This window comes from Fukomys damarensis, unplaced genomic scaffold (genome assembly GCF_012274545.1).
Source record: "Fukomys damarensis isolate Sample0158 unplaced genomic scaffold, DMR_v1.0_HiC HiC_scaffold_10, whole genome shotgun sequence".
Classification (NCBI taxonomy): Eukaryota; Metazoa; Chordata; class Mammalia; order Rodentia; family Bathyergidae; genus Fukomys; species Fukomys damarensis.
The window spans coordinates 6,936,102-6,948,854 of NW_022900922.1; the positions used below are offsets into that span (position 1 = coordinate 6,936,102).

At 38.4% G+C, this 12,753-nt stretch overlaps 1 pseudogene; it reads left to right on the forward strand.

Moving 5' to 3' along the window:
* Window positions 1-2,691: 2,691 nt before the first annotated feature.
* LOC109118642 lies at window positions 2,692-11,383 on the forward strand (annotated as a pseudogene).
* The last annotated feature ends 1,370 nt before the right edge of the window (window positions 11,384-12,753 follow it).

Consider the following 12,753-nt stretch of genomic DNA (forward strand, 5'->3'; position numbering starts at 1 on the left):
TTTGGTATTTACACATGTGTGACTTATTTATTTCACTTAGCAGTATATCCTCAATATGTATCCATTTTCCTATGAATGAATCTAATTTCTCATTCTTTATGGCTGAGTAGTATTCCATTTTATAGAAAATCCATATCTTCTTTATCCAGTCTCCAACTGATGGGCAAATGGCTGTTTCCAAGTTTTAGCTATTACAAACTGTGCAGCTATAAACATAGGTGTGCATATATGAGTCTTTTAATTCCTTTGGAAAGAATATACAAAGAACTCAAAACAATCAGCCACCCAAATATAAGGACCCAGTTTAAAAATTGGCATCTGAAATGAACAGATATTTCTCAGGCAAAGAAGTAAAAGCAGCAAGTAAATATATGAAATGTTCCACATCACTGGTCATTCAAGAGATGCAGATGAAAACAACATTGACATTCCACCTCACCCCACAAAAAATGGCTGCTATCAAGAAATCACTCAATAACAAATGTTTATGGGGTTGTGGGGAGAAAGGAACCCTTCTCCATTGTTGGTGGGAATGAAGACTGGTGCAACCACTATGGAAATCAATATGGAGATACCTCAAAGAGCTGGGAATAGAGGTTCCATTTGACCCAGCCATCCCTCTGCTGGGTATCTTTCCAAGAGAATTAAAAAAAAAGTAGTTTTGTGATAGTGTCCGAATCTGCTTTTATGTAACTTAATGCTGTACTAATTTTATCAATTTAGACTTTTTACTTAATCAAAAGGATGAATTTGTGTGAGGATTGTGATACATCAGTTTAAAAAAGAGAATGTTCTGTGTAGTGTCAAATGATAACACAAATATATCTTACTAAAAAGATATCAAAATTGCTGCTGAAGAGATATAAGAATAAAGTAATGGTCTTGTCAAAAAGATACTTCTTTCTTATTTATATAGCCTGTTATCAATTTATAAAAACAAATGTAAGAATATTATTCTGAAAGGCACTAATAAGCATTAGTTGTCACATTAGTTAAAAAATTTTTTGGAGGGGTACCAGGGATCAAAAGCAGGACCTTGTGTTTGCAAAATAAGCATGGAATCACTGAGCTAAGTCCCCAGTCAAATGACACTAATTTTCAAAAACATTTCTACAGCATATTTTAAAATTTTATACTTCAATTTACAAGTGTTAATAGATTTTATTACTAAAAGGGAAAACAGTTAATATTTCTTAGAAACCCATGGTAACAATCAAATATTATGTATATTCCATTCTTGAAGGGGATAATATATTTAAAGATTTCATAATAAGCTATCCTTTTAGTGTATTTTGTTTCTTGTATCTGTCTCTTGGTACATGCTTCTCAAAGTGTCTTGAAACTTTGTCACCTGAAAAAAATTGCTTACTTGCACAACAAATATAATTTTGTAAGGAAAAGTAGCTACTTTAAACATTTCAATCATCCATAAAATTGCTATAATCTTAATATAACAACTTAGCTTTAACACTATCATTGGAAATAGTTAAATATATGTCAGTTGCAAATGCAAGCACATCACAGTAAAGTCACTAAAGTTTAGAACAGCACTACCCTTTGATACATAAGCTATCTTTCCCTGGAACAGTAGAAAATGATGTGATATCCTTAGTACCAAAAGCTGTAGCACTAGGGTCAACTGATAAGCAGGTACATTTTCCTCACAAAGCCCCAAGATGATAATGCTTTTCTATGATATTATATTCCAGAACATCACAGTGAATGTAAACACACAGAGACACGCATACACAGTGTAGATTTAGCAAAACATTTTAAAGAAATATGATCAAGTGATCTCATTATAGCTTTCAAGGTAATTAAATATAAAGATGAATGTTGAAGAACGTGGATTTTCTATTACATTAAAACCAATCTCCAGGTTCTTTAATTTCAGAAATTGGGAAAGGCAGGATTCTTCACGATGAACAATATTTTTAGTCAGATAATAAAAGCACTGTGTAATTACACACTGTTTTTAAGCTGCTTTCTTGCTAAACATGGTCTAACAGCAGGTTGCTGAATTGGCCATGTTTTTTGTTTCATTTAGAAATATTCATTTAAATGTGCTAAAAAGAATTATAATTTTTAGAAAATATGATGAGAAAAGCAAGTGAGCAGAGGGTGAATCTGAGTCTTGCAGATTATTTTCTAAGGAAGAACAAATATACAGTTGCGTGTTTCTTTTTACAAACAGTGGCTCATATAGTCTCTCATGTTCATTTATTTATTTCTATGATTCAGGGAAACTTCAATTTAGTGTCTACAAAAAGGTAGAGATTTTATTAGTGTGTGAGACAGGGTACAACAGTGGTGAAACAAATGAACCAAAACAAAATGACAGCAAAACACTGAATTCAGGCTTAATAAAACAAAGTTTCCTTTTTCTCATAAAGTCCTATATGTTCCATGAATATCAGGGTTCTCCTACTATGGTTAGTCCCTTCTGTCTAGGAATCCTATACTGTCCTAATATTTCAACATTCTTTCCCTGTTTGACACACCTGAAACTTTTGCTGACAAGACAATGAACACATCCATCACATCTGCCTGCTTACTTCGTCTCCCCAGTCCTGAAAGCACTGTTAAATCAGAGCCAAACCTGGCCAGGGGCCCTGAACCTGAGCACTGGGCCTGCTCAGCACCCCAAGATACTATGGAATTAGCTAGACCTACAAACATCCACCTGCAACTATGGGTAGATTGAATATGGGGCTAGATTCTCAGTGTGCGGGTTCAAATGAGACAGAGAAAAAAGTAGGCAACGGAGAGCTTATCAAGGTCAGAAAATTTTCCCAGAATGTAGGACTTAACTTCTAGACAGGGGTTCGGGGATTGACGCTAACATATTGCCAGTGTGACTCTTAGAACAATAGAAATAGTTATAGTCCCCAGGAAAACAACGAATGCCAGAATTTTTGATGTAGGAAAGAATCAAAGGGCTGAGAGAGATACAGTGGAAATAATATGGACTTTCTTTTTCTGCAAACAATAACACAAACTCTGAAATAAAGGTACTGGGTCACAATTCCAGAGACTAGGACTCTAATTTCCATGTGACAGGGATGAAGTCAAGGCATCCAAGCCTGTGTTCCTTTGAAGGCTCTAGAGCAGGTCACCTACTACTCGCTATTCCAAAAGTTTAGTGTTACATTTCTTTCCACTTGTTGGCTTATGGCACCTTTATTAATGTTGTCTCAGTAAAGATGGTCACATAGCCTTCTGTCTTCTGCAATAAAATCTCTCTGTTCTAAGGATGTATGCATTTATCATTAAGGTCCATGTCTCAGTTACTTTTTTCTTGTCCTTGAGACAAACTACCCAACACCCAGAGTTAAGGAAGGAAAGGTTTTTTGAAGCTCATAGTTTGTAGAGGTTTCAGTTCATAATTGGCAGGCTCCAAGGCAGTTGGCATAGCAGAATAAAAGTAGTTCATGGCTGGCAGAAAGCAGCAAAGCAGAGAAATAGCAAGAGCAAGTGACAACCATAGGCTTTTTTTTGTTCTTTATATTCTATCCAGTTAACATGTCCTGAAGGCAGGCAACACTCACACCAAGAGTAAGCCTTCCCATTGTCCATACCCAGAACTATGCCAAACCAATCAAGGACTAATTTAGCAGTCGTACTCCCTCAATCCCAGCATCGCACACTTAATCCTAGCATTAAACACCCTAGATCCAGCCACCTCTGAAAAACCCCATAAGTATATGAGGTTTAGGTGGAGAGGGAGGGACCACATAGAGACAGGCAATAATAGCTAATTTGGAAAATCCACCATAATTTCTCTATCTTCAGATCCATGTTTAGAAACTCAACATAGAAGGTAACATTCATAGCTTCTAGGGTTTGGGACATGGATATCATTGGAGACCATTGTTCAGACCACTACACTGAGTGCTAGGCTGGAAAACTCACTTTCTGTCTAAAAAAGAGTCAGTGGTCACTGCATTTACCAAAGCAATATAGAGCAAACTGAAAAGGGAGGAGCCACACAGTGTGAGTGTTAGTGGCTCTTATTTTCTAGGCCATGGCTATATTAACAAATGCTGTTACAGAACTAGTTTCAATGATGGTAAGAGATAATTGCAATCCTAACATACTAACTAGAGTTTGCATATATGAAACTGCAATAAATTAATACTGAAGCAGCCAGCTAATAGAATGTCTAATAGTCAATGATACACTAAAGGGTAATTTCCTGGCACCTGAACTCACAAATACAATGAATACAAAAAATGTCCTAGTTGCATGTTGTTTTGGGGGACCATGTTGAGCCAGGATAATTCTCTGAAAATGCTTTCCCAGCCCCTTCACTAGCTAAAATGGTTTAATAAGACTATAAGGACAGTAGCTAAAATGGCATCTCTCTTGAAGACCAAAGGATACAGAAGCCACCACATCTTCTTGTGTCACTGGTTTGGCTCCTACAGAAAAATGTCAGGTGAATACCACGGAATGACAATGACATATCCAGTGTTGCCTGTGCCATACTTTCTGTGGCATATTTTTCTACACTGGACCTTTCAAGTGAGGTTCCTGGTCAGTCTACACCATGTTTCTGTCTATATTCCAGGTGAAATAAAAGGCAGTCTATTTTCAGTGTCCAACACAGAAAATATGCACAAGACCCAGAAACTAGCAGCCGCTTGGCCTTGGATTTGCAATCTCTCAAACTCCATTTTATAGACACAACCTGATGAAAAAAAATCTATCTTGTGGCAGTTGTAATAAACTCCAGTAAGGTAATCACAGGATAGACTCACTGGCTATGGAAAAAGGCCCTCGCAACTGCACTTGAGAGTCATGCACCTTTTGGAAGACAGCTCCTGGTAAACTACTGGACTTTGGTAAATCAAAACACCTGACTCTGAGGGAACTGGCTTCTGGATGGACTCTTACACTGCAGCCCCAGCAGGGAACAGCCATGATCTATCACAAAATTAAAGTGGTACATCTAAGACTGTGCATATATTAGAGCCAGAACACAAGGGAAAAGGCTGTTTTACCTATTTATCTGTTGTCTATATCACCCATCCCTGTGACACCCTTGCCTTGCTCACCTGATCCTATGGCTGCACAGAGAATCCATTGAAGCTGGCTGGCAGAGGAGAAAAAAAGGGGAGGGTGCTGAAGTGGGTTGTGAACCAAGTGGCAATTTTTCCCCAGCTGGTCTCGAACTCACTACCGTTTTGCCTCAACCTACCAGACTACAAGCATGCCCCACCATGCCTGGATCAAGTAGTTTTATATTTGGAACAAGTGATTACACTTATGGGCCGTGACTCTACCAAGCTCCATCCATAAGTAGCCCAACAGCAGTAGGAGAAAGCTTCAATCTGGGGCAAGTTTTTCGCATCCATTTTATGGAAAAATAAGTACCTCGTGGAGAGCACTTTTATAATCGGGATTCAGAAAGAACATTCACAGGGATATGAAGGTGGGACCAAGGGGAATTTGGCCTTGAGGACTGGATTGATTTCACTACAGTAAGGGATGTCAGAAGAAACTGAAAGAACCAAAGACAGTCGATTTTTCCTTATAGTCACTATGGGGGGGCTACTGAAACAGATTATAACCTCATTCTTTATCTGTAAAATGAATCTATAATATCAACATTATGGCAATATAATGAAGAGTGTAAGGTCTGCTGCATGCCTTGGTTCATGCTTCCTCTAGGGAGGTGGCTGTTGTCACTGACGAGGATGGCGACGGCTTTGAGCCCACAGAAATGCTGAGACCAACCTTCCATGCAGATGTATACAGTAAATATGATATCAGATCCTTTTCACCTTGTACTACCGTGAGGCATGCTGCCCACAGAGGGGATCTAAAGGAGCTGATATTACGTGCTGGTATCCTGAACTGAGAGGGAGTGCATAGCATGTATAGTGAACAGTAAGGGAAGTCGAAATGGAATGTTTAATTCCCCAGAAGTCATTCTATTAAATCTGTGACCTCAGTAAATATCTTAACTTTTCTGACACATTTAGTTCATTTTTTTAAGTGTGGCATTTGTTATCTTTAACTTACAGAATTGATCGGTGTGCTACAAATCAGGTGTCATATGTATGACATTTATAAACTAAACATATTAAAAGACACACATGCACAATTTTCAAGCAAACCGGAAGTACTATACCCAGAGCCTTCAAAATATCTGGATCTAATGAACTCAGGCAATAATTCAAATAAAAATTCAGGAATGATTGCAAAGAAGCATCTAATATACTGAATTCTACCATCAAGTCCTTCTTTATTACTCAGTAGAGAGTACTTTTGCTAGGGTGGGCAATGAAACAGCTGTCACACAGAGAGCAGAATGATAGGCCTGAAACAATATTGATTTAAAAGGCCAAATGGACCGGGGCCCTGGGCTAGTGGGGACAGTCTCAAGGTGATTCCAAAAGGTCACGTTACTTTTTTTTATATTTTTTTTCAAAATTTTGGCAATCATCATCATTATTATTTTATATCAAAGTGCATAGTCCCTGACATTTTTATTGGTCTAAGATATCAAACTCCTCTATTAGGTCTTCAATATTCAGTTGCTTAAGATTTATATTTTATTTGTTCTTTAAAGTTTTAAAATTGAAACCTAACAAAACCAAGATTACATAGTTAATACTGAATCACTGCTTATTGATTTGCATTGAAAGAAGCTGAATTTTCATTAGTAGGAATATTTCTTTTTCATTCTGTGAAAGGAAAGATTATTTGTAGCTATTAGAGGTGAATGAACTTCTATACTCTCTCAAAGAGGGTAATCTTTTGCTGTTTCCTCAGTTTTCTCTATTTAGAAAAGGAAAATTAAACTACAACTACAACTATATTTTCAGTTCTAAATTGAACAGCTTTGAACAGAAGGGACAGTCCTACCTTACTCCTTGCCATGGATGATGTTATCTTAACATGACAGTTTTTTTTTTTGATTTTTTTCATCAGTACCATTTATCTGTGCAAAGAGAACATAACGTTTTATGTAGCAGAAGACAGTGACTGCTTTGGTGGGTTATCTTTTCAGAAGGCTTGACTCTTACTGGAAGCTCAGTGATTACCACTGGGGGCTCTAAAACTTGCTTTGTCTTGGTCATTAACCAGGAGGCCAGGCAGCCTCAGTAATTAAAGAGCTCAATTCACTTGAGTCAAGAGGGCTGCCTGTAGCCAGTGGTGCTGGCCAGACTGCTCTGAGCAGGAGGGAAAGTTCCAGCTGAGAAAGGTTTTTAAAGTTTAACTTGAAAACATGCTTGTAGCCTCTGATCCCACCAGGTGGCTACTTGTCAAATATGTTCTGCCACCATTAGCTGATCTGGGGAATAATTTGTCTGCATTCAAAAATATTAAGTGAGGAACCAGGCTTTCCCAGGCAAGGAATAGCAGCCTGCAGGACTATTTGAACACATAACTATCTGGACCATGAAAAGAAAATTAACACCTGCCACCATAATTGTACTTCTTTTTTCTTATATTCAAGACAAGTCCATCCTTACAGTCTTGTCCAAATTAGTATTTTTCTTTCTAAACAGTAGACTACAGGGAGGATCTTACTGAATTTCTGGGTTCTTAATTTGGTCCTATAAATAGTATAGTCAAAAAGAAATGAACTATTTTTCAAGAGTTGTTTCCTTTTATTTTTTCATCAAATAATTCCTTTGTTTGGTTTTCTAAGCATCACTGTTAACAAAAGATTGTTCCAGCACAGACTATTCCATTTTCCGGAAGTCCTGGGAATGTTATCTCATGGAGTGTTGTGCAACTTGGGTAGCATACCACTAATGACAACATCCTGTATCTCCAAATAGGACAGGAGATACAAACATGCAAAATAGAGTAAATTCAGTACCGCAGTATCTTGAACTTTTTATCACAGGCTGTGAGAAAAGGCATTCATCTATACCGTCATTTAGAACATTAATCCTTCAAAGATACTAACAAAATCGAATGGTGGGAAGGGTTAGGGTAAGAGAACGCCCGCCACCTTCACACTACAGCGGGGAGCTTCTCTGGAGAGTTACGCACAGCTCTACTTTAATCACTTAATTAAAAGGATGGCATTTCCACTGAACATGTACAGGGAGAAGCTGGGAGCCTCTGTCACCCTGAGAGTGCTTTAAAGAGTAGTAAATGTGAAGGATTGTTTCCTTAACATATGCAAATTCCCTTTCTCCTCACTATGTTGTTTACTTAGGCGCGATTATTACAGATGATAAGAACTCATCCTTTATTCCTTTGGGAAGTAGTCACAGGACCTCAGAAGAAGTATGTTTTCTACTGGAAATACAAAAGTGAACCCGCATCTTTGCTTGAAGTTAGTGACACGGTCACCATACTCTTCACCAGTGTTCTGTTTAGAAGGTGAAGATTGTACATTGCTGAGAGATTGTCATCAGACAGGGTCTTAGGAGGTTTCCAAATGGAGATAAGGAACTTAAGCCTACCCTACCCTTGGAATAAATTGCAGGATTATTGTAGATAGCTAAGTTAATTAGATATCTTTGTGGGCAGTTAGACAGGGCCATCCCTGGAGAAGCCACCATGGAGGACAAGCAAGACACATTCACTGAAGGCCAGCATTGTAAAAGGAGAGAACCTACCACACCCATGTAGGATCCATAGCAGTCACTGATATTCTAAGTAGGTACCAATCCCCTGGGTCTTCCAAGGAAGATCCCTGAGCCACCCTTGCCAAAAATCCTTGCTCAGTCCTTGTATGCTTGCTACATGACTTGCTTTTCTATTGAATCCCCATTTAATCAATATTACCTAAGCCACTATAGTTGTCGTAATCTTATGGGTTGTTCTTAGTTTTGTCCACCTTCTGATTTCTCATTGGATCAATATTACCTAAGTAGTGACTGTACTTGCAACTGTACTAGTTGATGTAGTAAGTCCCACCTTGAACCTGCCTCACCTCATGGATTTGTCCCATAACATACCTTTGAGAAGCAGGGTTGGTGGGTAACCTACTTTCCAGTACCCCTTTGTCTCTATTAGAGAGAATCTATCTTTCTCTCAATACATTTTTCCTACTCTTAACCTCTGTGGTCCCTAGAATTCATTCTTTGATTTTAGTGACATGAACTCACGCTTCAGGTATCTAGCAGGTTTGGGAGTTACATCTGTTCTCCCTGTCTTAGGATCACTGAATTCCAGCTCAGTTACAAAATGTTCAAGATATGCCAGTAAGAGGCAAACGGGCTTTATTAGGCAAAATTTTAAAAGTACACGCTTAATGAAATAAGAGTGTGGGTCCTTGAGAGGCACACCATCTCCTTGAACTGGTAACATTTATGTTTCTCTTGGGGAGGTAGAAACTATGGAAAAGATGACTCATGTTCTCCAGAAAGATAATGGTCCATTTTGCAGATGAAAGGTGTGAGCCAGTTTTTTTTTTCTTTAATGGCTAATTAAATCATTTGTTGAATTCTCTGAGCCTATTTCTTTGTTTCAAAATCAGGTTTCTGCTTTTTACTTTCTCAGCTAATATGCTTCATGGACTTATAGCATTCTTTAGGAATATTGGGTGTGATGGACCTGGAAAGAAAAAAGATAATTAATCCAGGGAGCGCTGGTATGGATAGCCATTGGTAAGTTTGTGCCCTGGAAGTTGCAACTTTCCTAAAAGTACAATTTTAAACTTTAGACATTTCTCTCTCATTTCATTCTAGCCAATATTTCTTGTATCCTACTTCAGAACAGAATCAAATAGCCTAACCTAAAAATTGACATTATTTGTAACAAAGCATATTTGCTGTATAAGCATCACAAAATCTCAAGGCTATACAAAAATAAACATTTGAGCTTTGTGGATTTTTGTTTGGGCTCAACTGGGTGAGTTAATTGTATGGATGGAGAGTTTCAGCTGGGGCGGCTCAGCTCCACTTGTCTGTCATCCTCGTCCTCTCCCTAGCATTTTGGAGTAGCTTGTGCATGTTCTTCTCATGGATAAAAGAAAGCTGTAGGAATGTATAAGCCTCAGAAAGAGCACAGTCAGTCTTTCCTTATTTTATTGGCCAAACTCATGCATGTTTCTGATGTAGGCATGTGGTGCGGAAATATGCCCTATTCTCTTAGTAAGAAGTAAAAGCCACGCTGTAAAAAGTAGGGAGTCTTAGGGAAAGTGGAGGCAAAAAAGCAAAGTAGCACATGGTATTGTAGGCAGCAAACATTTTAAATCAAACAGACATGAAGTAATCATTAGAGCACATTTAATTATTTCAGTTTATTGACAAACACTTTTACCAGTGGCAAAGCTGTAAAGCCAATGATGCAATGTTGGAAATATAATCTGCCCATATTAAGAAAATCAAGTAAAGATCCCATGGGACATATATGTGTAGAATGGAAGAGATCAACAAACAGTCACTAAGGGTACACTCATAACTGGAGCCACCCATACCTTAGGGTAAGGCTTTTGTTATCCACACCCTGTATTGGATCAATTCCCTGACTGTCTAGAACGGGGGACCGTGAGAGCCAAAGAAAAAAAAGACTGCAGATTAACCCAGGAATGGCAGAAACACTGCACATTAGTCCCAGTTACCGTGACATGAATCCATGGTCCTTGAAGACACAGATAATTTAATTCTGAAGAAACCAAATCTGTCTGAGGAGGTAGTAGTGGCCCCAAACTAAGAGTAGGGGATGAAGACTGCAGATTCCTTCCAAGTACTTTCAGGACATCTTATGCAGACACGAGATCTTGTACAACCGGGTAAACCTTCAAGGCCCAAGTTTATAGTGACACTGGAGGGTGTCCCCAGCCCCCCAGGGTGCATGTCAGGTCAAGAGGAGGACATTTGCTTTGAAGAAATGAAACACGTAAACCAAACTGCAGCCTCAAATAAGGGACTCAAAGGTCTCCTCCACCCACAGCAGCTGCAGCTGATGAACAGGCAGCTTGGTGACCCAGATGGTAGCTTTTCCTACATGGAGATAAGTGAACTGAGCATGGCACAGAAACCAGAAAAGCTTTTGCAGGGCTGCAAGTACTGCCTGCTCGTAGAAACAGAGATGAGCGTGTGCAGCGCCGTCCCATCTCACCTTGCAAAGGCTTCCCCAATTGTAAATTTGCTGACAAATATTGTTTGTTCATCCTGGTCTTAACTCTGACGTAAAATGTGCTAAACCAGATTGTCCCTTCACTCTTACCAATAAAAGAATTCCAGTACTGCCTCCCAAACCAGCAGTTACAACATCAGCATCTCCTATTAGGCAGCTTTGCCGTTACTTCCCATCTGGTAAGAAAATGGAATGTCCCTTCTATCATCCAAAGCACTGTAGATTTAACACACGGTGTACAGGACCAGACTGCTCATTTTATCATCCCCCCATTACTATGCCATCAAGACATGCCTTGAAATAGATTCGACTGCAAACCAGTGAATGATATCCAGTCCTACCTGGCGAAAGATTGTGCAGTTTGAAGGGTTCTACCTTCCGATGAAAGATAATCTACAGAACTTGTCAAATCTTTGAAACTTGAAATACATTGCTTTCATGATGTGAAGTTTAGTGACCATCTGAAGTGTCTAAGTTTTCCAGTTTGTGAGCTTATGATTGAGTGATTTTTAACATTTTGTATTTTCTTCTGTTGTTTCATTTTTAGTATGAGAAGACAGTTTAAAGTATTAGCTGCATGCTGCTGAAACACCTGAGGTGTACCTGCTGTGTGAGCCTTAGCATTTACACAGTGGAGGACGGTGCTGCAGGTCAGGGCTGCACCACCGAGGTGAGGCAGAATCAGATTCAACGTTGATGCCACTTTCACTTCTCCCAAAGATGGTATAGTGTTTATGATCTGCAATGAAAACAGGAGTGGCTAAAAGTATGGAGGCAGAGTTTAAAATAGTCATTCAGATTCTTTTTAATTTTGAAATGAATTTAGTTTGAAAAGCATGATAACACAGGCATCTCAGTTTGAGTGCCACTTTGGTAAAAGTTTCCTTTGGTCCTGTGCCTTCTGTGAAACGAGTGAGGTGGGCATGCAGGGTGAAAACAGGTCCAATGACAAGTGGAAAAATATGAACAGTTCCTGAAAATGCTGCATTTACTATGAACTTACACTTTTCAAATTTGAGGGAGAAGTTACATTATCACAAAATTATACAAAAGTTTTTTACAAGTATATACATAAGATACCAGAAAACAGACTTTAAACTCACAAGATTATAAATAGACACAGATATTCCCACATTCTGAAAAATAACATGTTTAGAAATAACTCCACAGAAAATATACTCATTACTACTGAAGATAATGTTTGGATTGTAAAAACTAGATTTTAGTATATTTAATGTGGCTGAACTATATAATTACAGATCAGATGGGTAAACTGCAGAATAGAACGAAACTTTGCCTACTGTCTTATGTAGTTTTCTGTGTTGATTTCCAAACTGTTAAGGCAAGAGGTGTCAAATGCTTTAGAATTACGTAACAACTGATTTTAAAGACTTTAGTAAATAGTTACGCAAAAGGGATAAAGACACGAACATTTTTCAGGACCAAATCAACTGTGACAGAAAATTCATTGCCTTGTTTAGTTACATACCCAAAGGATGGATAATAAACCCATATCAAAGTCCATGTTAACAATTAGAAAGCCAGTCTTACATTGAGAAAAAAAAAAAAAAAAAGAAAATGGATTTACTTAATTTCAAAGTCTAAAGGGGGCCGGGAGGTCAGTGCCACAGAGTAGGCAAAAACAAAGACACTCTTAGTTTACCACTATTTCTTGGGTAGGTTTGTAGGGAGTTTCAG